Raw genomic sequence first — 27,333 nt, forward strand, 5'->3', positions numbered from 1 at the left:
CCTGGAATCAGAAAGACCTAAGTTCAAATCCAGTCTCAAATATGCACTAACTGTGTGATCCTGGGTAATCCACTGGAGAAGCAAATAGCAAACCATACCATTATCTTTGCCAAGAAAATCTCATGTAGGGTCATAAAGGGTCAGATAGGATTGAATTACAGCAATAAGAACATGAATCCTTGGCTTTCCCAAAATTTAGCTATAATTGAGTATCAATAACTGTCTAACATACTCTTGTTCTTACTTTCATTTGACAGCCTTAGTTTTATTTATTTTTAATAATATTTTATTTTTCCAAATACATGCAAAGATAGTTTTCAACATTCATCTCTGTGAAACCTTGTGTTCCAAGTTTTTCTTCTTTTCTCCTCCTTTTCCCTCTTCCCAAGACAGCAAACAATCTGATATAGGTTAAAAATGTGCAATTCTTCTAAACATATTTCCACATTTGTCATGCTATGTAAGAAGAAAATCAGATCAAAAGAAAAAAAAACATGAGAAAGAAAAGAAAAACAATAAACAATAACAACAAAAAGTGAAAATACTCTACTTTGATCCATATTCAATCTCCATGATTCTCTTTCTAGATGCAGATTGCACTTTCCATCCCAAATCTGTTGGAATTGCCTTGAATCATCTCATTGTTGAAAAGAAGCTCAGTTTTATGAAAATAGGACAAAGCTAGCATTTTTAAAAAGAGAAGCAACTCTGGGCTTGTTTATTTTTTTAAAAGTCTATGATACAATCTTAATCTCAGACTTGATCCTCTTAGTATCAGATAAGTGCAGAGAGTTGTATATTTTTAAAGTTATGTAATCCAGATCACTTAAATAAATTCAATAAATTACAAAGTTAGCATTCATTTTACCAAAAAAAAATGTTTAAATAAAATTCTTTAGTTGAGCATGAGAAATAGAATTTTTGCTACTGGAGAGACTGAATCTAAGGAATCCCTTAAGTTCAGAACTACAGTAAATCTAGAGTCAATCTGTTAAATTCAGCATCAAAAGAGTGAATCTCCAAGATCAAGGGGTCAAAGCTTAAGGAGACATGGACCAACACAAGCTGTAAATAAAGAAGGCTAAAGTTTCTGGGCTGATCAAAAATGAGGTTAGATCATGAATTGTGGCTGCATATCAACCTAGATGAGAAATCAATACACAATTTCAAATTTAAGAAAAAAAAATTCCCTAGTGAGCTTACCTCCAACTATTTAACATAAGTCTGTGACTTATAAAATATATACATATATAATTATTAGGATCTTTAGTATAAAAATGGATATAAGAGAGCACTACAAAAATGTTAGAAAACTTGACTTGAGAATGAAAAAGGAAGTGAGGAAAACTTTGTAGATTACTCTGAAGTTTCATGATTTCAAATCACAAATGCTATAATTAAAAATGACAATTCTATTTAAATTGATCTATTTGTTCAATGCCATACCACTTGAACTGCCAAAAATTATTTTATAGAGCTATAAAAAATAATGGCAAAATTCATTTGAAAGAACAAACATCAAGAATATCAAAAGAATTAGTGGGAAAAAATACAAAGGATGTAGCCTACCAGTATCAGACCTAAAACTATATTATAAAGCAGTAATCATTAAAACTATTTGGTACTGGATAAGAAATAGAGTGGTGGATCAGTAGAATAGATTAGATACATATGACACAATAATCAATGACCTCAGTACTCTAGTATTTGATAAACCCTCACAACTCCAGACATTCTGGAAGAGCAATTTGGAACTATACCCAAAGCGTTATAAAACTGTGCATACCCTTTGAGTTAGCAGTACTACTACAGAGAGTGTATCCCAAGGAAATCATAAAGTAGGGGAAAGGACCCACATATGCAAACAATGTTTGTAGCATCTCTTTTTGTTGTGGCAAAGAATTGGAATGTGAATTGATAGATGCCCATCAATTGGGGAATGGCTGAATGAAAGTAATGGAATATTGCTGTTCTATAAAAAGTGTTGAACAAGCTGATTTTAGAAAAACCTGGAAAGATTTACATGAACTGATGCTGAGTAAAACAAGGAGAACCAGGAATACAGTATACGTAGTAACAGCAAAATTGTGTGATGATCAAATATAAAAGACTTGGCTCTTCTCAGTAATTATCTATATCCAGAGAACTATGGATAATAAATGTAAATCAATACATGCTATATTCACTTTTTTTTGTGGTTTTTCCCTTTTGTTCTAATTTTTCTCTCCATAGGATTCATAAAGAAATGTGTATTTTTAAAAATTAATATACATGTGTAATCAGAAAAAGAAAACAATAAAAAAATCACAAATGCTTTGTTCTTAGTCATGGTGAGCAACACATAATGCCACAAAAATGAAACTGACTCTTTCTTCCCAGGAAATGACTAGTAACCAATGTGGGAGTGATTTCTGAGTCAGCTATCTTTGTATATAATCAGATAATTTAAAAAAGTCAAGATGAAGACAAAATAAGAAGAAAGGGTAGAGACGAAAAGACTTTATGTGAAATCAGAACAGTTCAAACCTGACCTATTCAAGGTTAATGAGGCCAAAAAAAATATGGAATGGATAAAGGAAAAGATGAAGACTTTTTTTAATTATAGCTTTTTATTTTCAAAATATATACATGGATAATTTTGGCAATAACTCTTACAAAACTGATGTTCTGATTTTTCCCTCCCTTCCCCCCAATATATGTTAAATGTGCAATTCCTCAATACATATTTCTACAAATATCATGCTGCATTAAAAAAAAATCAGATCAAAAAGAAAAAAAATGTAAAAGAAAACAAAATTCAAGCAAACAACAAGTGAAAATACTATGTTGTGGTCCACATTAAATTCCCACTGTACTCTTTCTGGGTACAAATGGCTTTCTTCAACACAAGACCATTAGAACTGGTCTAAATCACCTCATTGTTGACAAGAGCCACGTCCATAAGAATTGATCATCATATAATCTTGCTGTTGCCATAAATAATGATCTCCTGGTTCTGCTCATTTCACTTAGCATCACTTCATGTAAGTCTCTCCAGGCCTCTCTGACATCATCCTGCTTATCATTTATAATAATAATCTTCCATAATATTAATATTCTATAATTTGTTCAGTCATTCTCCAATTTATGGGTATTCACTCAGTTTCCAATTTCCTACCACTACAAAAAAGGTTGCCACAAACATTTTTGCACATGTGGGACCCTTTCTCTCTGTTATGATCTCTTTGGGATACAAGCGCAATAGAAACACTGCTGGATCAAAGGATATGCACAGTTTGATAGCCCTTCAGGCATAGTTCCAAATTGTTCTCCAGAATGGTTGAATCAGTTCACAACTTCACCAACAATGTATTAGTGTCCCAGTTTGCCCACATTCCCTCCAACATTCATCACAATTTTTCCTGTCATTTTACTCAAAATGAGAGGTATATAGTAGTACCTCAGAGTTGTCTTAATTTGCATTTTTGATCAATAATCATTTAAAGCACCTTTTCATATGACTAGAAATGATTTTACTTTCTTCATCTGAAAATTGCCTGTTCATATCCTTTGATTTATCAATTGGAGAATGGCTTGAATTGTTATAAATTTGAGTCAATTCTCTCTATATTTTAGAAATGAGCACTTTATCAAAGCCCTTGAATGTAAATTTTTCCCCAATTTATTGCTTCCCTTATAATTTTGTCTGCATTATTTTTGTTTGTGCAAAAACTTTTTAATGTAATATAATCAAAGTTATCCATTTTGCATTCAATAATGTACTCAAGTTGTTCTTTGGCCACAAATTTCTTTCTTCTCCACAGATCTGAGAGATAAACTATTCTTTGTTCTTCTAGCTTGTTCATAATATCAACACTTTATGTCAAAATCATGAACCCATTTTGATCTTATCTTGTTATAAGATCTTATCTTATTATGAGATCATAAGATTATAAGACACAGACTCTTATTACTATTTCCTCCTATCATTAAAAATGATAAAATAATCAGCAAATCAAGAAGTTCAAAAGAGCCCATGCATCACCTCAGCCAACAAAAAGTTGATCTTGCCACAGAGAAAGACTCAGAAACTGAAGGTAAAACTCTGCTTTAGAATATAAATAATTCACTAAATGTTTATGGAATAGAATGGTGAAAATGGTGGAAAGTTGTGGGCACCTCATTAGAAAATAAAATAACAGAGGTAAAAGTACCCTGCAGATAGTTGAGAAGAAGATAGGTGCTATGGAAAGAGAGCTGGGTTTGGAAGTATAGACCTGGGTACCAATGTGAGCTTTGACATTTTATACCTGGCTAGCTTTGGGAAAATCACTTAAATTCCCAGGGCCACATTTTCTTCACCATTATAATGATTGGTCTAGATGATCTATGATATCCTATTCTGCACTAAAACTCTGATCTCGGAAAATTTAACTTGAAAATCATTTAAATCAAATTATCTTAAGAGCATTTTGAGTTTGAAGGAACTGGACAAATAGCAAGTAATTGACTCAAAGAGGGAATAACAGATTTATTCAGTTGGATATAGAAATATATCTTTTCCTACAGGAAAGTAGGAAGGGAAGGGGGAAAGAAAATGGGGAGCATTGATAGAAAGGAGGACCGATTGAGGGAAGTCAGAAGCAAAATACTTTTGGGGAATGGACATGGTGAAAGGAAAGGGGAGTTGCATTAATGGGGATTATAGAATGGAGGAAAAAATTTCCATAAATTTCTCTAATAAAGACTCCATTTCTCAAATATTTAGAAAACTGAGTTATTCCCATCAATTCATAAATGATCAAAGAATATGAGTAGACAGTTTTCAGATGAAATAAAGCTAACTATGTCCTATGAAAAAGTGCTCTCAATCATTATTGATTAGAGGAATGCAAATTAAAATAACCATGAGCTACCACCCTACACCTGTCAGATTGGCTACTACAGCAGAAAAGTAAAATGACAAATGTTGGAGTGGATGGGAAAACTGAGACACTAATGATTTGTTGATGAAGTTGTATACTGATTCAAGTATTCTGTAATTTGTAACTATGCCCCAATAGGTATAAAATCAAGCATACCTCTACTAACTCTGTATTTCAAAGAGACAAAAAACAAAAAGGACCTATATGTACAAAAATTACTTGTACAGATCTTTTAAAGGTGGAAAAGAATTGGAAATTGAAGGGATGCCCAAAATTGGGGAATGGCTTAACAAGTTATGGTATATGATTGTGACAGAATACTATTTTGTTATAAGAAATAACAAGCAGGATGACTTTAGAAAAACTTGGAAAGACTTACATGAATTTATGCAAAGTGAAATGAACAGAGAATCAGGACAACATTCTATTTAGTATCAACAATATTATGGCAATACAATGATCCAAGTCTGAAGGGCTTATAATGAAAAATGCTATCCATCTCTAGAGAAAGAACTGATGGAGTCTGAATGCCAATCAAAGATTAATTTTTTTCTTTACTTTCTTTCTGGAGGGAGTATTTTTCTCCATTTTCTTTCACAAAATGACAAACACAAAAATATGTTTTGCATGAAAACACAAGAATAACCTATATCAAATTACTTGCTTTCTCAATGGAAGGCAGGAAGAAGAGAGGGGAGAAAATAATTTAGAAATCTAAAATTTTTTTAATGAATTTTAACTTTTTTTACATGTAGTTGGGGAAAATAAAATATTAAATTAAAAAAATAGCAAGTAGACAATACAACAGTAGGTGATTAACATTTTTAGTGATTTCTTTATTTATTTTAGCATCTATGACATTGGTATCATCACTTTAGACATTGTTTTTAAACAATTTCAGTTAATAAAAATCTATTTTCCCTTCATTGAAAAAATGTAAAAACTATGCATACTCAAGCAGAACAGATTTACATACTGGATATGTTTGAAAAATACATCTTAATCTGTACTCTGAATTTATCATCTCTCTGTCAGGAGGTAAATATCATATTTTATCATGGATCCTCTGTAATAGTGATGGTCATTATGATGATTAGAATTAAGTCTTTCAAAGTTGTTATTCTTTATAAGGTTTTATTGTATAAATTGTACTGGAGTTCTGCTCATTTCACTGTACATTGGTTCATACAATCCTTCCCAAGGTCCTTTGAATTCCCTATTCATTTCTTTTAGCACAACTCATATATACTATTACTTTCATAGACCATAATTTACTCATCTATTACCCAACTGATGAGCCATCCCCTTGATTTACAGTTCTTTGTCACTACAAAAAAATTTCTATAAACATTTTTATACCTAAGGCCCCTTTTCCTTTTTCTTTGAACTCATATATGTATAGTTTTGAAAACTTTAAAATGTTATACAAATGCTAACTATTATTGTTAATTTTGTTATTATCGTCATCATTATCATGCTTAGTAATAGTATTTACTGGGTCACATTTGGACATTAGTACATAGTTCTTAGTGAACTCAGTCCTCAGTTTGGAAAAAGGAATTTTTTGAAAATTGAAGTTGAAAAGAAGAGCTGGGGTAGACCAAATACATATAGAGGAAATCTGTTTTAAAAGTGACACAATTTTGTGGATAGACTTGCATGAAATAATGAAGAAGGAAATAAGCAGAACCAAGAGAATATTGTATACAATAACAGCATTTCTAGGGCAGGAGAAAGGAAGGGAAGAAAAAAGTGGGGGAAGTTAAATAATAACTTTGTTATATATTTAAAAGGAATAGCAAATTATACTTTGCTATTTTGCAACTTCATGTGCAATCATCTTTTTTATTATATGTTATCAAAATATTTGTTCTATTCCATAAATTAAAAATAAAATTAATTTACATTTTTAAAAGAAAGTTTTTTGACTCAATAGTATTTTATTTTTCCAATGACATATAAATATAATTTTCAACATTCATTTTTTTGTAAGATTTTGAATTCCAAATTTTCTCTCTTGACCTTTTCTCCTCCCTCTCCAAGGCAGCAAGCAATCTAATATAGGTTATACATGTACAGTCATTTAAAATATATCTCCACATTTGTCATATTGTGAAGAAAAATCAGAACAAAAGAGGGAAAAAATAAGAAAAAAAACAGAAACCAAAAAAAGGTGAAAATACTATGCTTGAAACTTTATTCAGTCTCCATAGTTCTTCCCTAGATCAAGTGGCATTTTCCATCCCAAGTCTATTGAAATTGTCTTGGATCACCACATTGTTGAAAAGAACAAAGTCTATCGTAGTTGATCATCATATAATCTTGCTGTTGAAAGTGAAACAGTTTTTTTTTTTGAGTTGGGGAACTTATTTTCAAAATACCCCAAAGAGGGGAAAATACTAAATGACTAGAAAAATAATTATTTATATCATTACTCTCCTGCCCCATCCTGCCCCCCAAAGGGATGGAGAGGACTTTAATAGATAATAATTCAAATGATTACATTCCTGTTTCTATAAATCCTAACACATATATTGTATATACTATACATGATGATAATATGAAAAGGAAACATTTTTAAAAAGGATTTTCTATACCATGCAATATCTTCATAGTCAAACAAATAATTGAACTTTATGGAAAATATAAGATCTCATTGTATTTCTTTTTCAGCTTTACATAGCTACCCTCTTCTAACAGGCATGCCTCTTAGGCATATGTTAAGCATCAGAAGCATATTAAGATCAGAAAAGAAACTTTGGTAGCTACAACCACAGAGATAACTTTGTTCAAGAATTCTTAGGTTATCAACATTGAGTGGAGGCGTAAAACAGAGAGCTATATCATTGCCAAGGGTGTTGGCCACTGCCATTGAAAATATACTAGATGAACTGATGTAGAATGAAAGAACAATGAAAAACCATGAGAACAATCTACACTATGTCCATGATAATATAGGGGATAGCAATGTGGAAAGATTTCAGAACCCTAATCAATTTAGTAACTAATCATTACTTTAGAAGACTAATGATGAAACATATTACCCACCCCTGGCAGGTAGGGAATGGACTAAAAATACCGGTGAGACATTTTCTGATGTGACCAATATGTCCATTTGTTTTGTTCAACTATACTTATTAGTTACAAGGGAAAATATTTATTTTTTTAGGGGAGGGGGGAAGTGGTGAAATTGTGTTAGTGGGTATTGATGGAAACACACACAAAAAAAAGAAAAAAAGAGAATCAATAAAACATTTACAAACACACATGAAAACAAAAAGATGTTCGGAAAGGGACACAAACAGAACAATTCTATTACAATTTTTCATTCATCTCCAGTTGTATAACTGAATCATTATTTTTAGGACTTTCTTTGCCATACTAGAGAAGCCTATTCAATCTGAAATTTCATTCTACCCCTGAATAACTTTAAAAAAAAAAAAAAAAGGAGCATAGGATCTTCTTAATTAGATTTATTGATCAAGTTAATAATCTACAAAAGAAATATCAAATAGATGAAAAATACTTATTCCCCAAACTGTTACATACAAAATGATGTGCAAGTCATTGGATTAGTATAGTATTTGGTACTTAGTTTCAGAGTTGCTATGGCCTAGTTGAAAAAAGGTTGATCTTACTGTTGGGAAGACTTAGGGTTAAGTCCTCTTTCTGACACATAATAACTATGTGATCCTGGGAAAGTTACTTACTTCTCAATACCTCAGGTAAATTTTAAAGACTATAAATTAAGAAACAGAGCCAAAAGGTCAAAACAGTAGGAAAAAGTAGAGTCAAGTTCTTTCTACAACTCCTACAAACAGATCAAGAAAGCAAGACTGATTGTCAAGTCCGAGAAAAAGTTATAGTCATTTTTCCAGACTCAGTCTACACAAGGAGACAAAAAGCTGTGCAGACACTAGGAATGGGGTCTAGGTAGGGATGGCCATGCGGAGCATTCCAGTTCAGGGAGGGGCTGAATACCAGAATAAGAAGAGATCTCAGATCCATCACATAGAGCCCTGAACATGAGCAGATAAAAGGAATACTTGCCAATTGGCAACTTTTTTTTTTCACTGCATAATTCTAGGTCATAGATCCAGGGCAGACTGAGAAGGGAACCTGTGCCTAAGATGGTATTTCAGAAAGACAAGTATCACAGACATTAGACTGTGTACCAAAGAAAGAACAAGTTCAGAAGCAAGGTGAAGTAACCTAGTTCTGAATCCAGGAGCAAAGCTGTCTCAGCTGAATCTCAACTATAAGCAAAACCTCAAGGAAAAACACAACTTGGTTACAAATTCAACTAGAATTCCTAATACAAATGAAGCAAGAGGTTTTTGTTTAATATCTAAAATATTTTTGTACATTAAATGATCCATCATTTCCATAATCCATATCTCTGTAGCCTGAATCTCTGCCACTCATGCTAGATTCTCATGAAAGACTGCTATAGCACTTTTTAAGCCTATACAGCCTTCTCAACAATAGTTTATGATGGTTAAATTCATCACACTGTGGATTTAAGATATAGTCTCCTGGGAAATATTGTACAAAGAATAAGGGAGATTTGAACACGTTGGAAAATGGAGTCTCTGAACATGTCTCAATATTCAGTTTGGACTTAAATTTTGTTATTGTTTATTAAGAAATGACATTAAATTGGGTCACTGGTTGATTATCTTATAACAAAATCAGTGACTCTGTAGATTCAGGCATAACAAAGATTGCATTCAGGACTTGGAGGAAAGGGGAACCAAGATGGCGGAGAAGATACACATTTCTCTCTGACCTTCTCTACAACCTTCAGACTAATTAGCAAATCCAGACTCTGAATTAGCTCTGGACCCACAGAACACACAAATATTGGGAGTGCAACAAATTATCAGCAGAAGATAATTTCAAAGATCACCCTAAAAGGTCTGTTTCGATTGGAAGTGGAGGAAGGCAGCCAAGCACAAGGCTAAGCACAAATGCCAGCATAGACAGAGCAGAGTCCCAGGGCAGTGCAGACTCTGCAAGTGGTGTGGACTCTTGGGGCAGTGTGAACTCTACATGGTGGAGAATCTGTGGGGAGGAATCTACAGGAATCTAGAGCAGTGCTGGCCATTCTGCCTTGGTTGTAAGCCAGTAGTTCAGCAAAGAAGTTATAAAACATCCAACACAAACACAAAAGATCAATAGTGAACCCCAAAACACCAGAATCTTATAAGACCTGCCCATGCTGACCCAGCACCGGGAGTGAATCAGCACTGACCCAGCATAGCCTGCAACTTGAAAAATCTCCCCTGCCCAAAAAGCAGACCTTAACTTTTTTTTAAAAATGAGTAAAAAAAGGAAAGAGGACTCTAATGATAGACAGCTTCTATGGTAAAAGAGAAGAACAGATTCCAAACCTTGAGGAGACTAAAGGCACAATGTCTCCAAATGAAGCCCCAAAAGGTAACATAATCTGATCCCCATCACACAAGGCTCTCCTAGAAGAAATTAAAAAGGATCTTAAAAGAGAGCTAAAAGAAAAATGGGGAAAGGAAAGGAAAACTTTGCAAGAGGTTTTGGAAAATGCATATAACTCATTAAAAGATAAATTTGATAAAGTGGGAAAAGAAAATAACTCCCAGAAAAACAGAATTTGTAAAAAAAAAAAAAAAAAAAAAGAAAGAAAGAAAGAAAAGAACTCCTTAAAAAACAGAATTTGTGGAATGAAAAAAAAATTCCATAGAACAAGACAATTCATTTAAAAATTCAATTAGACAAATACAAAAAGAAGTTTAAAAAAAGTAAATGAAGAAAATAATTCACTAAAATTCAGAACTGAACAAATGGAAATGAATAACTCAAGAAGACAACAAGAATCAGTCAAGCAAAACCAAAAAAAAAAAAGAAGAAGAAGAAGAAAAAGAAAAAGAAAAAATTGAAAAAATGTAAAATACCTAATTGGGAAAACAACCAACCCGTAAGATAGATCTAGGAGAGACAATCTAAAGACTATTGGACTCCCTGAAATACATGATGAAAAAAAAGATTCAGGAAATCATCAAACAGAATTTCCCAGATATCACAGAATCAAAAGGTAAAATGACCATTGAAAGAATTAACCAAATACATCCTGAAAGAGATCCCAAAATTAAAATCCCAAGGAATATTGTGGCTAAATTTCATAACTATTGGGCCCAGGAAAAAATATTACAAGTTGCCTGAAAGAAACAATTCAAATACTGAAGAGCCACAATAACTATTACTCAGGGCCTAGCAGGTTCCACATTAAAGATCAAAGGGCTTTGGAAAGTGATATTCCCAAAGGTGAAAGAACTTGGAATGCATCCAAGAATAAATTACCCTTCTAAACTGAGCATTTTCTTTCAGAGAAGAATATGGACATTCAATGAAACTGGTGAATTCCATTTATTTTTGATGAAAAGACCAGAGCTAAACAAAAAATTTGACCTCCAAATATAGAACTCAAGAGAATTGGTATACATGAGTACATGTATAATCTGATTTTACTGTTATAATGTACAAAAGAAAATAAAGATGGAAAGGGATTTGTAACAGAAAAAAAAAACGGGAAAGTTGAGGTAAAAAGAGGAAAATTACATCTCAGGAAGAGTCAAGAAAACAAATTATAATCAAGGGAAAGAAGAAGGGTGACAATATTGTGTGAATCTTACTCTCATCAGATGTGGCCCAAAGAAAGAATATTAGATATATTTGGTTTCACCAAGAAACATCTCTCATCTTATAGAAAAGTGGGAGGAGAAAGGGGAAAATGGAAGTTTAGGCTAAATAGAAGAGAAAAGAGAAATAGTAGGGGAAAGTATGAGAAAAGGGAAGAGACTCTAAAGGGGGAGGACTACTTGAGTCAAGTAGCGCTCGTAAGTAAAATACTGGGAAGGAGGGAAAGGGGGAAAGGAAAGAGAATAACATCATTTGGGGTTAATAAGATGGCAGGAAATACAGAATTAGTAGTTTTAACTATAAATGGGAATGGGTGAACTCTCCCATAAAACATAAGCAGATAGCAGACTGGATTAAAAGCCAGAATCTTACAATATGTTGTTTAAAAGAAACACATTTAAAGCAGAGTGATACATACAAAGTAAAGGTAAAAGGCTGGAGAAGAATCTATTATGTCAAGTGAAGTTAAAAAAAAAAAAAAAAGCAGGGTAGCCATCCCAAGCAAAAGCAAAAATTGATCTAATTAAAAGAGATAAAGAAGGAAACTATATCTTGCTAAAGGGTACCATAAATAATGAAGCAATATCAATATTAAATATATATGCCCCAAGTGATGCAGCATCTAAATTCCTAAAGGAGAAATTAAGAGAGTTGCAAGAAGAAATAGACAGCAAAACTATAATAGTGGAATATCTCAACTTTCCTCTCTCAGAATTAGATAAATCAAATCACAAAATAAATAAGAAAGAAGCTAAAGAGGTAAATAGAATACTAGAAAAGCTAAATATGATAGATCTTTGGAGAAACTTGAATGGAGACAGAAGAGAGACTACACTTTCTTTTCAGCAGTTCATGGAACTTATACAAAAAGTGACCTTATATTAGTACATAAATACCTCAAAATCAAATGCAGAAAGGCAGAAATAGTAAATGCATTTTTTTTCAGATCATGATACAGTAAAAGTTACATTCAGTAAAGGGCCAGAGGAAAATAGACCAAAAAGAAATTGGAAACTAAATAATCTCATCCTAAAGAATGAATGGGTGAAACACCAAATGATAGACACAATCAATAATTTCATCCAAGAGAATAACAATAATGAGACAACATATCAAAATTTGTGAGATGCAGCCAAAGTGGTAATTAGGAGAAATTTTATATTTCTGGATGTTTACTTGCATAAAATAGAGAAAGAAAAGATCAATAAATTGGGCTCGCAAATAAAAAAGATAGAAAAAGAACAAATTAAAAAAAAAACAATCAAATACTATACTTGAAATTCTAAAAATAAAAGGAGAAATCAATAAAATTGAAACTAAAAAACTATTGAACTAATCAATAAAACTAAGAGTTGGTTTTATGAAAAAACCAACAAAATAGATAAACCTTTAGTTAATTTGATTAGAAAAAGGAAAGAGGAAAATCAAATTGTTATTCTCAAAAATGAAAATGGAGAACTATCCACCAATGAAAAGGAAACTAAAAAAATTATTAGGAGTCACTTTGCCCAACTTTATGCCAATAAATTTGACAACCTAATTGAAATGGAGGAATACCTACAAAAATATAGATTGCCCAGATTAACAGAAGAAGAAATAAATCACTTAAATAATCCCATTTTAGAAAAAGAAATAGAATAAGCTATTAAACAACTCCCTAAGAAAAAATCCCCAGGACCAGATGGATTTACATGTGAATTCTACCAAACATTAAAAGAACAATTAACTCCAATACTATATAAACTATTTGAAAAAAATAGGAAATGAAGGACTTCTACCAAATTCCTTTTATGACATAGACATGGTACTGATACCTAAACTAGGTAGAATGAAAACAGAGAAAGAAAATTATAGACCAATCTCCCTAATGAATATTCATGCTAAAATATTAAATAAAATATTTGCAAAGAAATTACAGAAAATCATCCCCAGGATAATACACCATGAATAACCAAGATTTATGCCAGGAATGCAGGGCTGGTTCAATATTAGGAAAACTATTAGCATAATTGGCTATATCAATAACTAAATTAACAAAAACCATATGATTATCTCAATAGATGCAGAAAAAGCATTTAATAAAATCCAACACCCATTCCTAATAAAGACACAAGAGAATATAGGAATAAATGGACTTTCCCTTACAATAATCAGTAGCATCTATTTAAAACCAACAGTAAGCATCATATGTAATGGGGATAAACTTACCATTCCCAATAAGATCACGGGTGAAACATGATTGCCCAATATCACCATTACTATTCAATATTGTATTAGAAATGATAGCTTTGGCAATAAGAGAAGAAAAAGAGATTAAAGGATTTAGAGTAGGTAATGAGGAAAACAAATTATCACTCTTTGCAGATGAAATGATAGTATACTTAGAGAACCCCAGAGAATCAACTAAAAAGCTATTAAAAATAATCCACAACTTTAACAAAGTTGCAAGATACAAAATAAATCCACATAAATCATCAGCATTCTTATACATCACTAACAAAATCCAACAGCAAGAGATAAAAAAAGAAAATCCATTTAAAATAACTGTTGATAATATAAAATATTTAGGAATTTATCTCCTAAGGAACTATATAAGTAAAACTACAAAACACATTCCACATAATAAAGCCAGATCTAAGTAATTGGAAAAATATCAAGTGCTTGTGAATAGAAGTGAATATAATAAAGATGACAATATACCCTAAACTAATCTATTTATTTAGTGCTATACCAGTCAAACTTCCAAGAAATTATTTTACTGACCTAGAAAAAAATAACAACAAAATTCATCTGGAAGGAAAAAAAGGGCAAGAATTTCAAAGGAATTAATGAAGAAAAAAGCAAATGAAAGTGGCCTAGCTGTACCAGATCTAAAACTAATAAAAAGCAGTGATCATCAAAACCATTTGGTACTGGCTAAGAAATAGACTAATTGATCAGTGGAACAGGTTAGGTTCACAGAACAAAATAGCCAATAACTACACCAGCGTAGTATTTGACAAACCCAAAGGCCCCATCTTTTGGGATAAGAATTCACTATTTGATAAAAACTGCTGGGAAAATTGGAAACTAGTATGGCAGAAAGTAGGCATAGACCCACATCTAACACTGTATATCAAGATAAGGTCTAAATCAGTTCATGATCTAGACATAAAGAATGATATTATAAACAAATTAGAAGAACATAGAATAGTTTACCTCTAAGATTTGTGGAGGAGGAAGGAATTTGTGACCAAAGAAGAACTAGAGATTATTATTGATCATAAAATAGATAATTTTGAATATATTAAGTTTAAAAAATTGTACAAGCAGAACTAATGCAGACAAGATTAGAAAGGAAGCAATAAAGTAAAAAATCATTTTTACATCCAAAGGATCTGATAAAGGCCTTATTTTTAAAATATAGAGAAAATTGACTCCAATTTGTATAATTCAAGCCATTCTCCAATTGATAAATGGTCAAAGGATATGAACAGACAATTTTCAGATGAAGAAATTGAAACTATTTGTAGCCACATGAAAAGGTGTCCCAAATCACTATTGATCAGAGAAATGCAAATTAAGACAACTCTGAGATACTACTACACACCCATCAATTTGGTTATGATGACAAGAAAAGATAATGACCAATGTTGGAGAGGATGTCGAAAACTGGGACACTGATACATTGTTGGTGGAACTATGAACAGATCCAATCATTCTGGAGAGCAATTTGGAACTATGCTCAAAAAGTTATCAAACTGTGCATATCCTTTGACCCAGCAGTATTTTTACTGGGCTTATATCTCAAAAAGATCTTAAAGGAGTGAAAGGGACCCACATGTGCAAAAATGTTTGTGGCAAGAAACTGGAAACTGAGTGGATACCCATCAATTGGAGAATGGCTGAATAAATTATGGTATATGAATGCTATGGAACACTATTGTTCTGTAAGAAACAACCAGCATAATGATTTCAGAGAGTTTGGAGAGACCTATATGAATGGATGCTGAGTGAAATGAGCAGAACCAGGAGATCATTATACATGGCAACAACAAGACTATACAATGATCAATTCTGATGGACATGGCTCTCTTTAACACTGAAATGATTCAAACTTGTTCAGTGACAAAGAGAGCCATTTATACCAGAGAGAGGACTGTGGGAACTGAGTGTAGAATACAATAAATTCTCACTCTTTCTGTTTCTCACTCAAATTCTCACTCTTCTGTTGTTATTTGCTTGCATTTTGTTTTCTTTCTCAGTTTTTCTTTTTCTTCCCTCTTGATCTGATTTTTCTTGTGCAACAAGATAAACTGTATAAATATGTATACATAGATTGGATCTAACACTTATTTCAACATATTTAACATGTATTGGACTACCTGACAGCTAGGGGAGGGAGTGGAGGGAAGGAGGGGAAAATTTGGAACAAAAAGTTTTGCAAGGACCAATGTTGGAAAAATTACCCATGCATATGTTTGTAAATAAATTTTTTTTGAATAAAAATTTTATTTTATAAAATAAATTTTATTCTGTTCTCTGTTTGGGTATGGTGGAAAGCTGGGTTAAACCTGCTGAAGATCCCCAATCAAAATATGACTTATTTCTGTTCATTGCTTCTAAGAAAGAAAACTCTGGAAAGGATCATAGAAGCATAAAATAGTAGACCTGGATTTGATTTGAGAGATTATTCAATAGGTTCTTCACTTCTTGTTTGGCAGACTTAATGTGAATAATTACAGTGAAGGAAAAAAAACTTTATAAAAGGATAACAAATCGAGGAGACCCAAAACTTCCCCTATGTGGGTCCAAGTCTTCTTATCTGTAATAGCTTGAAATAAAATTAAGAGTGAATCTTGGCTCTCCCCCATAAGAGCCCATTTAAGAACTCAGGGCTCTCTGCAAAACACTTTGTGAAATGATTTATTTATAAACAGCAAGCAAATGCATTCCTGAAGCAGGTAAAAATACCTGGTGTTCCTCAACACTGTCACCACTGTCACCACTGTGACCTGAAAATCACAGTGACAAATAGAAGGGATATTAGGGATCAACCATTCCACCTCAGTTTACAGAAAATGAGGACCAAAATATCAAGTGACTTGATTATGGTGACATAGCTCATATGCCAAATCTCCTTCCCTCACCATCTCTTCCTGGTTTAGATTTTGACAATATTTTTTAGGGTTTTTCCTCCCTTTAAGGAGAAATGATCACATCAAGATTAAGCTGCAATGTGGGACTTAAAGAATCAGTCAAGTTTTCTATTCCTCTGCCTCCCAGAAGACTAGTAATCGAAACACTACTATCTGTTTAAAAATTCTTCCTTTTTTAACTCTGTAATTCATCACACAGGAAAGTTTACAATCTTCCTCCCTATTTGCCAATGTCCAATAATCCTCTTCTCTAACTGAATCCCCTTTCCTAAGCCAAATGCCTCAATTTGTATAATGTTCCTCCCAGAATGATTTGATAATTCTGCAAATGAATTGTTGTGGTTCAATTGTTTCAGTCACATATGACTCTTTATGACACTACTTGGAGTTTTCTTGGCAAAGATATTAGAGTGGTTGTCCATTTACTTCTCCAGGTCATTTTACAGGTGTCAAAACTGAAGAAGACAGTTAATGTTGCCCAGGCTTAACAGCCAGTAAGTATTTGAGGTCAGATTTAAATTCAGGGAGATCAGTCTGGCACTCTACCCACTGCACCACCTAGCTGCCTTTAAATGAATTAGTGATCTTTTAAAAACTATTGTTTCTGTTAAAAGCTTACAACAATGTAACTGGAAAAACAACTGCAATCACAAGACCATTGAAAACTGAATGTCCCGAAGTATAAAAAATATTCTTGACCCCAAAGAAGAGTTATGAGAAGACACATCCTCCTGACTCCTTGGCATATGTAGGACTTTCATGGAAAATTGTAATACTTTTTTTGATGTGTTAATCATTTCTGCAGCTTTAAAAAAAATTCTTTGCTATAAAGGATGACTCCCCTGAAAGAGATAGAGGAATGGAGTGAATCTAGTCAACATAAAAACAAAAGATATTAATAAAATTTATTAATTTAAAAATTAGTTCTTTTGGGCTGCTGACATGATTCAAACATCAAGAAACATAAAATTTAGCTAATAGTGTGAACCTCATTTTGCAGGCTGGGAAACTGAGGCTAGGAGAATCAGTTTCATGCTGTTTTCAGACTCTGCCTTTTATGGAATTCTAACTACACTAGAGGAGTTGTACAGAGTATAGAATTAGACACTGGGCTGCAGCCCAATGTAATCATTCAATATCAGAGTGAGTCAGTGGTGGAGCCAAGAATAGAAAGCACTGATCTTGACTCAGGTCAGTACCCTGCCCACAGGGCAACTCCTTCCTACAGAGAATAGGAATCTGGGGACACCAGGACAAAGCCCAAGGTGGCTGCAATGGTTTTTGAGGAAGACAGAAGAATATCTTCGGGAAGAATATGAGAAGTATTTTACTCACTCCCCCAAATTTTCTTTCTCTCTATGATTGCTTGCTATAGATCACTCTCCTGCTTCTGGCCTGTCTCCCTCTGCTTATTCCTGGTGATGAGAGAAAAGATAGCTTGGGCTATAGCTGAAAGATTCTCAAGGACTGGGAAGATAGTAGCATGGCTCTATTGTTCCTTAGCCCTCCTGCTCCTCTTTGGTAGTTTTCTCTTGATTCAAAAGTCAGTATTTTGAACAAGGGTGAGATCAGGCTGGCTGTGTGATCAACTTATTAGTTTTCTTCTTAGTTGTAGAAGACCCTCTCATAAACCCAAAGCCTGATTCTGCCTTACATTTATCCCTTTCTTAGTTTGAGACTTGGTTTTTAAATCTCATCTGTAATTCTATGTATTTCATTTTATGCATTTAAAGACATTTTTCTGAGAAGAGATCCACAGACTTTGCCAAACTGTCAAAGAGATCCAAGGCACAAAAAAAAAAAAGTTAAGAAGCTCTGTTCTAGAGACTGCAGATACAGGAATTTTTAACCGAGACTTAACTAAGCTGCTTACAATTGATTCCCTCAACAATGAAATTGCTGAATGGAGTGCCAAGTAAAGCCAAAAAATCTAGTGGGGATATGGGCTGACAGCTGGAATTGGAGTCAGAAGACCTGAGCTTGAATCCTAATTGACTTCTTGAATGAGTAAATTCACTGAGTCTTTGTGACTCAGTTTCCTTATCTGTAAAATGAGGGATTAAGACTAAATGAATCCTAAGATCTTTTCCATCTGTATCTGTGATCCAGTGGGATCCTAGTGGGAAAAGTGTGTGTGTGTGTGTGTGTGTGTGTGTGTGTGTGCGTGTGTGTGTGTGTGTTGAAAGGGACTGGCATGAGTAAATCTGAATTCAAATTCTAGCCTTTGGCCTTTGATCAAATCAAGTTAAGTTATTAATCACTTATTAAATACTTACTATGTGCCAGGCACTGAGCTAAGCTCTGAGGTTACAAAGAAAAGTATTTCCTGTTCTCAAGAAGCTCAGAATCTAATGGTGGAAGACAATATGCAAACAGCTCAGTAGCTAGATGACAAAGTGGATAGAGGGCTGGGACTGGAATTGAGAAAAATTGAATTTAAACCTGGCTTCAGATCCTTCCTAGATATGTGGCTCTAGGGAGGCCATTTAAGCTCTATCTGCCTCAGTTTCCTCATCTGTAAAATAAGCATCATAATAGCACCTACCTCCTAAAATTTTGTAAGGATCAAATGAAATAGTATTTGCAAAGCACTTTTGAATCTTAAAGCACCATATAAATATTAGCTAATATTATTGCTTTGTACAAAGAATATATGTGTGAGTATATATATATTTACATATATATAGATGTATACCTATATACATAAACATATGCATATATGTATTGTATGCATATATGTATGTGCATGTAGATACCCACATATAAAAATGCATGTGTACCTGTAGATATAGATATATGCACATATACATAAAAAATTGTAGATGATTTCAGAGGGAAAGCAATAGAATTAGGGAAACTGGGAAAAATCTTCTTGCAGAAAGTGAACTTTTAGGTAGGACTTGAGGGAAGTCAAAGAAAGAACATTCTAGACATGGTAACAACTCATGAAAATGGCTACTGCAGTGGTCCAGGTGAGAAGTGATGCCCCTTGGTCAAAGTGGCTAATTAGCAAAGTGGCTAATATTTGTTTGGCAAAGTAATCCTCATCTATGATCACATTTGCTCTTTACAAGAGCCCTGCTGTGATGATTCTGCTTTTACTTATAAAGAAACAGGCTGAGCAACTTCTTCAGAGTCCCATACTATAAGAGGCAGGATAATGACTCAGTTTTTTTGAACTCCAAGCCCAGAACTCACCTGCTAAGTCTTCTACTACTATTTAACTCACAGGCTTTTAAAGAGGTTCAAATGAGACAATCATAAGATTATCTGTGTTTTGTAAACCACAGAGTGAGAGGTCCAAGGGTCAGCTATTGTTATAATGATTTCTGAGGTTTCTTCTAGATCTAATCTCTGAATTCTTAGGCAAAGCAGGATTGACTCAATTGAGGTGATCTGAAAAGCTATAGGAATGCCTTTCCAACTGCTTCCCCCAGGTCTGCCATTTTTAAGGATAACCCAAATTCTTCATTTATTTTGGAAGGGGCAGCTAGGTGGGCCAGTGAATAGAGTATAGGACTTAGAATCAGGAATACCTGAGTTCAAATCTAGCCTCAGCTACTTCTTAGCTAGTCACTTAACTCTATTTGTCACAATTTTCTTCATCTATAAAATGAACTGGAGGAAAAAATGGCAAACTACTCCTATATCTTTGGCAAGAAAACCCCAAATGGGGTCCCAAAGAGTTGGACATGACTGAAAAATGACTAAATAGCAAAAATCACTTCCTTGACACCCCATCAACTCTTTTGTATCCTTACCTATAAAGTCAAGGGGTTGGACTAGGCTACAGGGTCTCTACAATACCTCCTAGTTCTGCCTCTCTATTATCTATATTTCTTCTTCTCTTCTTCATTCCTTATTTTGAAACATGCAGCTGAGAGAAGAGATAATTACTGCATTATCAATCAGTACTTTCTTATTAGAAATAATTAACTTGCAGAGGGCTGTGAAATGCTTAGGTACATTTTTAGCTGCCAACTATGTTGATTTTTTTTTTTTTTAATATCAGAGGATCATGGGATTTAGAACTGAAAGGCATCTTAGGAGGTAACATGTAACCCTTAGAAATTCATGGAATTCCGCACAAAGATTCTTGGATTCATTTTATCCTATCTCATTGATTGAGTTGAAATTTAACATAAAGCTAGGCTCCTCACAGTCTTTTGGACACTCAACATTTGTATCTTTTGTTCTCCTCTCCCAAAATATTCTGGTGGGATAAAGAAGAAACATTGGGGGAGGGGGACTCCACAAACCCAACATATAATAAGTATGTATCAATGAGATGCTCTAAAGGTTCAGAAAAGAGCATTGAGATATCCACAGCTGTTTGGTTGAGGACTGAAGGCATAGCCTCCATTTGACTTTTAAAAGGCTTTCATAACCAGTCCCTTTCCTATTTTCCCAGTTTTTCTATAACTTCCTCCCTCTTCTCTGTTCTGTGACCCACAGAACATTTGCAGACAGATATTTTTTCTTTTTATTAATTCTATTTATTTGAGACAAAGAAGGATTTATGGAAGGAGTCTGGAGACAGGGGAGGTATGGAGTTAGTATAAAAGATAACCCTCAAAAGCAAAGGAAGAATATTAATAATCCAAAATAATTAAAGAGCAAAATATAAAAACTAGAAGGTATATCAGAGGTCCTCTAGTTCTCTTTTTTTTCTTGCTGAGGCAATTGGGGTTAAGTGACTTGCCCAGGGTCACACAGCTAAGAAAGTGTTAAGTGTCTGAGGCCAGATTTGAACTCAGGTCCTCCTGACTTTAAGGCTGGTGTTCTAGACACTGCGCCACCTAGCCGCTCCAGAGGTCCTCTTGTTCTACCATCATTTTACAAATGAGCAAACTGAGGCATAAATAAGCCTGTATAGTAGAGTGTAAATAACAAGGCCTAGAATCAAGAAGACTCATCTTCCTAGTTCAAATGTGGCCTTAGTAGCTGTGAGAACCTGGACAAGTCACTTAACCCTGATTGCTTCAGTTTCCTTTCCTATAAAATGATGCGGAGAAGGAAATGGCAAAGCACTACAGTATCTTTGCCAAGAAAACCCCAAATGGGGTCAAGATAACTTAACAACAACAAAAAACTTTAGAGCAGCTGAATTATACTCCTTTGACAATTGACAAGTCATTGTGGTCTTGGTCAAGTCACTTCCCTCTTCTGAAGCTGTTTCCTCATTGGCAATGTTATGATTAGGTGAATAACAAATGGGATTCACTCTCAAATATTGTAATTGCTTATCCAGAGAGTTGTCCCTGCCATGATATCCCAACAGCCATCACTTAGGCTAGGATGGCCAGCAATCACAGATGGATTGGAATGAGAGTTAGACCTCAAAGGATGGGGGAAATCCATGTGAATGGAGAGATAGAAGGTGAGGAAAGGCATGAAAAGGAAAAGGAGTGAGGAGACAAAGCAAAAGAGAATACCAGGGAAGATGCTTGTGAATTGGAGATGCTCTTCAAAGCCTCATTATCCAGAATCAAAGCCTCATTATCCAGCAAGACCTTTGCTGGAACTCTTTACCAGACTTTTCACTACTAGAAGGTAACTGAAGCTAAATGGATTACATTTTTTTTTTGTCTTCAGGCAAGAGTTGTTGGAGGTGGGAGCGGTGGTGGGAGTATAGCAAAACTTGTTTCCTAGAAAACTCCACCCAAACTTCCGCTATTGTGTTTTGCCTTTTCCTTTGAGCCATTGTGAATAATTTTATGATTATCAGTAGATGGAACTCGTATTGTAAAATGTATGAAAAAGGGGGAGGTGTTTCCTGGATGCCCTTGGGGCCCTGGGCAGCCAGGCTGGGGCCAGACTCCTCAGAGGAAAGACTTTAGCCTCCAAATGGCACGTTCACTCTGAGAAGTGCCAAGTCCCTCCATGGGGCAAAAGAGGAGAGGGGTGTGGAAGAAATGCCAATGCTGAAACAAGAAAGGGATTTTTCTTTTCCTATGACTCACCTGGGATGGAAACTCTACTTTTAATGGTTCCCAATGGGAACCCTTGGTTTGGCATATTTATGTACACTCAGAGAAGAATCTGGTGTCATTTGGTAGAAAGAATACTTGATTGGGAGTCAGGAGATCTGGGTTCAAATTCTGACTCTGGCACATTTGTGTGTGTGCCAAGGAAAGTCACTTCATCTCTCTAATCATCACCTGAATGGTAGTGGATAGGATACTAGACTTGGAATCAAAAAGACCCGAATTCAAAACTAGCCTCAGCTGCTTGTAACTGTATCACCTTAGTCTGTAACTGTATCACCTTAGTCAAGTCAAACTTTTCCCAGCCAAATTTTAATTTCTTCACCTGTAAAACGGGGGTGGTAATACTATCTACCTCCCATGGTTATTGCAAGGATCAGATGAGACAATGTATCTTTCAAAAACCTTAAAGTGTTACATAAATGCCAGTTACTGCTGTTACTACTATTACTAGCAATAAAATAACATATATATATGTACATATATATATATTATAACAATAATATAAAAGCTGGCATTTATATAGTGTCGTTATCAATGAATATTGAATATATAGATTATTAGGAGCAGCCAGGTGTTGTAGGAATACACATCTTCCTGAGTTCAAATCCAGTCTCAGATACTCACTAGCTGAGGGAACCTGAGCAAGTCATTTAACTCTGTTGCCTCATTTTCCTCATCTATAAAATGATCTGGAGAAGGAAATGGCCAACTCCAGTATTTTTATCAAGAAAACCCCAATGAGATCATGAAGAGTCACACATGACTGAAAATGACTGAATAATTAGCAAAGTAGAATGTTAAAGCTGAAGGGACCTTCTGGATTATCTAGTCATACTCATCTTTTTTAAAATAAGGAAACAGATTCTTTAAAAATGATGTTAACTTCTTCATGGTGACATAAATTGTAAATTACAGAGCCAGAGGGCAAATCCAGTTGTCTCTGACTCTAGAATAGACACTTTTCCCCACTCTGTTATGTTGTAAGTCCTGTTGGAGTTTGCTCTTTCCACTGTGATAGTGACCCTGGGTTTTCCAAGGTGATAGATACCCAGAGAGAACAAGCTCTATCAGGTCTGGTCAAGCTGGAAAGTCTTCACTTATAGACCTAGCAACAAACCATGTGACTATCATCCAAAAATCAGCCTAAGTAAGGTCGAATTTGTTCATCACCAGGTTAACAGCTGAGCAGTGGTCTTTCTTTTTTTTTTTTTTTTTTAAGCAACTCAAAAAACCATGTCCTACAGCATGGGAAAGCTTATGACTTATGTTGGTAGAGAGAGCTGCCATATTGGATCTTCCTAAATAAAGATAGGCAATGAATGAAAAAACATTTGATAAGCGCCAACTGTGTCAAGCCCTATTTTAAGTGCTGGAAAGACAAACTGAAAAAACTACTCTCAAAGAGGACACACTCTAGTTAAGGGAGATTTTACATATATGTGTGTGTGTGTGTATTCATATATGTGTGTGTACATATGAAGTTTCACCTGAAGAGTGGATAGAAAGGCCAGGAAATCTTAAGGATATCTCTGCAAGGAAAATGAAAAAGAGGTCTTTAGGGTACATCATCAAATCAGATGGCACTAAACTAGGAGTTTAGGGAGTATGGGAGCAGGGCTTTCCTGGAGGAAGAAAACAAACACTTATTGAGTGCCTATAAAGTGCCAGGTACTGTGCTGAAACTCTGAGAGGTAATGCTTTTAGTATCCCTATTTTCAATTAGAAAAAGACAGAAGGTAAGTGGTTTTTTCAGGGTCACACAGCCAGTATTATCTGAGACTGAATTTGAATTCAGGTCTTGCTGACTTTAGGATTACTTAGATGCCTGTGGAGGATGCACATCAGAACAAATTAGTAGGAGCTATTGGTCTTTCATCTTCTCAAAAGGACTCTAATTGCTAACTCCTAGGTTACCCAATTTATGATTCAGGACTATAGCTCTTGGCTCACATAGACTTTGTATACAGGCTTTAATCTTAAAAGCTTTATCCTGTAGCTTAGTCCCCATCACAATCTCTTAGAGCAATCCCACAATTTTCTCAATTCCTATAGAAGCAAGTTTGGGCTAGAATGACTCTAAATTCACTCAATAACTACTGCTTCTGCTCATGCCAGCTCCAGTTCTTGTGCAACTTGGAAGCATCTTCTTATCAGGAAACTACCAGGTGGGAGGTCACTCAGTGAAGGTAAAAGTACTAAGGCATCTATTTGTCTATCTGATAACAACAGTGGAGAGGTCTGTTATCTTCCTGGGGCATAAATATGAGATTTATCAAAATAGATGATAATTATCCACTTCTGGTGATTAACACTACCAGAAATGTCCTAAAAGGCATTGTCAAATAATTATTAAGCCTTAGACAAGAAAGTGGAGATCATGAGGTTTCAGGCTATGTATCCTATCTATCCTTCAGATCTTTGCTGTTGACTAAAGGATGTAGATAGTGGCATGCTGGCAAATTTTTAACAAATGGCTCTTCAGGGAGCAGAAAAATACTCACAGACCCCTCAAGCTTAATCCTGAATTATTAATATTTTCTCTATCACTTTCTTAAGACTAGATCATCAGCAAAACAACCACTTAAACCCTGATTTGTATAGTTGCCCATTTCTAAGATATAAATACACAAAAGAGTAAACAAATGGCTTTTTTGAACATATTCAGACTGTCTCCAGCAGACTTTTTTCCTGCCACTAGACTTCAGATAAGTCTGGAAGAGAAAATGAAATTGATAACTTTATAAAACTGCCTCATTTAAAGCCAACTCATTAGTAAGTCAAAACATCACTCCATGATATCCTTGGTCTTCTTAGAAAATGAAGGATTAACAACAACAACAAAAACATATCCTGGATATAGAAGAGAAATGAGAAAGTTGGCAAATGAACATTTGGTTTTTGGGAAGGGGATGTCTAAGAATGGGATTTGGATTTCTGGATCAGAATTTCAGAGATCATAGGTTCCTGGCCAAGGACAAAATAAAATTAACAATGGTTAATAAGGATGTCTTTGCCAGATGTCTTATAAGTCTATCAAAAGGACTTTAAACTATGAGGATAGATAGATATAGATATAAATACACACATTTATATATGTATACACATGCACACACACACATACACACACACACATATAGATAAATAGATAGATATCTAAATATCACGAGTTAGTATAGAAAGTAGCTACAAAGAAGGACAAATAGCATGTGAGAAGCCCATAAGATAGACAAAAAAATAAAAAAAGAAGCCTGTTCCAAAATCTATGATTTCAGATGTATGTTTACAAAAGTCTAATGGTTTAGGTAGCAAATCAGAAGCATTTGAACTCTTAATTCAAGGAAGAAAATTTTACTTTGAAGGTATCACTGAGCTTTGCTACATAACAAATGATTGGACCATGGCTCTAAATGTGTGTACCTTTGTTTCAAAAGAAACAGATTAGGCTAAATAAAAGTTTTTAACATAAATTTTTTTAATGAAAGAGGTAGGGACAGCTAGGTGCCACAATAGATAAGAATACCAGCCCTGAAATCAGGAGGACCTGAGTTCAAATTTGACCTCAGATACTTAATATCTATTAGCTGTGTGTCCCTGGGCAAATGACTTAACCCCAATTGCCTCGCCAAAAAATAGATAAAAGAGGTAGGTAAAGTATTCTGGTTAGCTTTCTGAAGGTCTGAGGACCAGCCTTGGTTTCAGCAGAACAATCACCATGAGAATAGTCAAGAATAGAGTCCAAAGTCTTTATTATTTCCTTCACAGTCTGTCTCCTTCACCTAGGGCCCGGTTAGCTTTCTGGGGGATGTTCAGGCGGGCCTTGGTCTCAGTGGAGAAGTGAAGGAAGACAGGCCAGCCACCATCACGCAGGTCTCTGTCTTTAAGTCTCTTCGAGTCCTCTTCAGGTCTGACTCTGACCTCTTACTGAGTATTAGCCAATCATTATATCACTAGGGAACCATTATTTGTTGTAAAATTAAATCAATCATACTGAACTAGAGAATTATTAATCACCCTGCTAAATACTAAGTATATGTAAACCAGATAACCATTGTCTCATCAATTCCTTTGAGTTAACACCTTGTTTCAAGTATACTTCTTTCAAGTATACTTCTCCAGAGTTCTGGCTCTCTATAAGTAAGGAGGAGAGAAGGGGAAGAAAAAGAAAGATACAATATAAGGAGAGACAATTATGTTTTAAAAATCTGAATTAAGAAAAGGAAGCACAGTGCAAAGTATCTGAGTTAAGTTGAATGGAAGAAGAAACAGAAGTTTTTTTGTCCTTGCAGTAGACTAAAGACCACTTGGACAAAATAAGTAAAAAAATGAATTTGGGGAAAAGATCAAAAACATGGTTCAGGATAGATCAGTGATGGGAGAACTGCTTTGAGTCCAGCTCTTGCAGCCAACATTCAGAGAGAAGGAATCAGCCATCTTTATAATTGCCAACCAACCGCCATTCATAGGGCAAACAAGTTGAAATAGCAGGACATCCTGAGGATGAGGTGGAAGCTAGCTGAGCCAGGGAGGTTAAGTAACCACTACCACCTCCTTGACCATCATCTCCCCTCAAATACTGGTGGAGGTAGCCCAGGAGCCTACATCCAGGAGTCTCGTTCCCTGAACCAC

This window comes from Antechinus flavipes, chromosome 2 (genome assembly GCF_016432865.1).
Source record: "Antechinus flavipes isolate AdamAnt ecotype Samford, QLD, Australia chromosome 2, AdamAnt_v2, whole genome shotgun sequence".
NCBI classification, from domain to species: domain Eukaryota; kingdom Metazoa; phylum Chordata; class Mammalia; order Dasyuromorphia; family Dasyuridae; genus Antechinus; species Antechinus flavipes.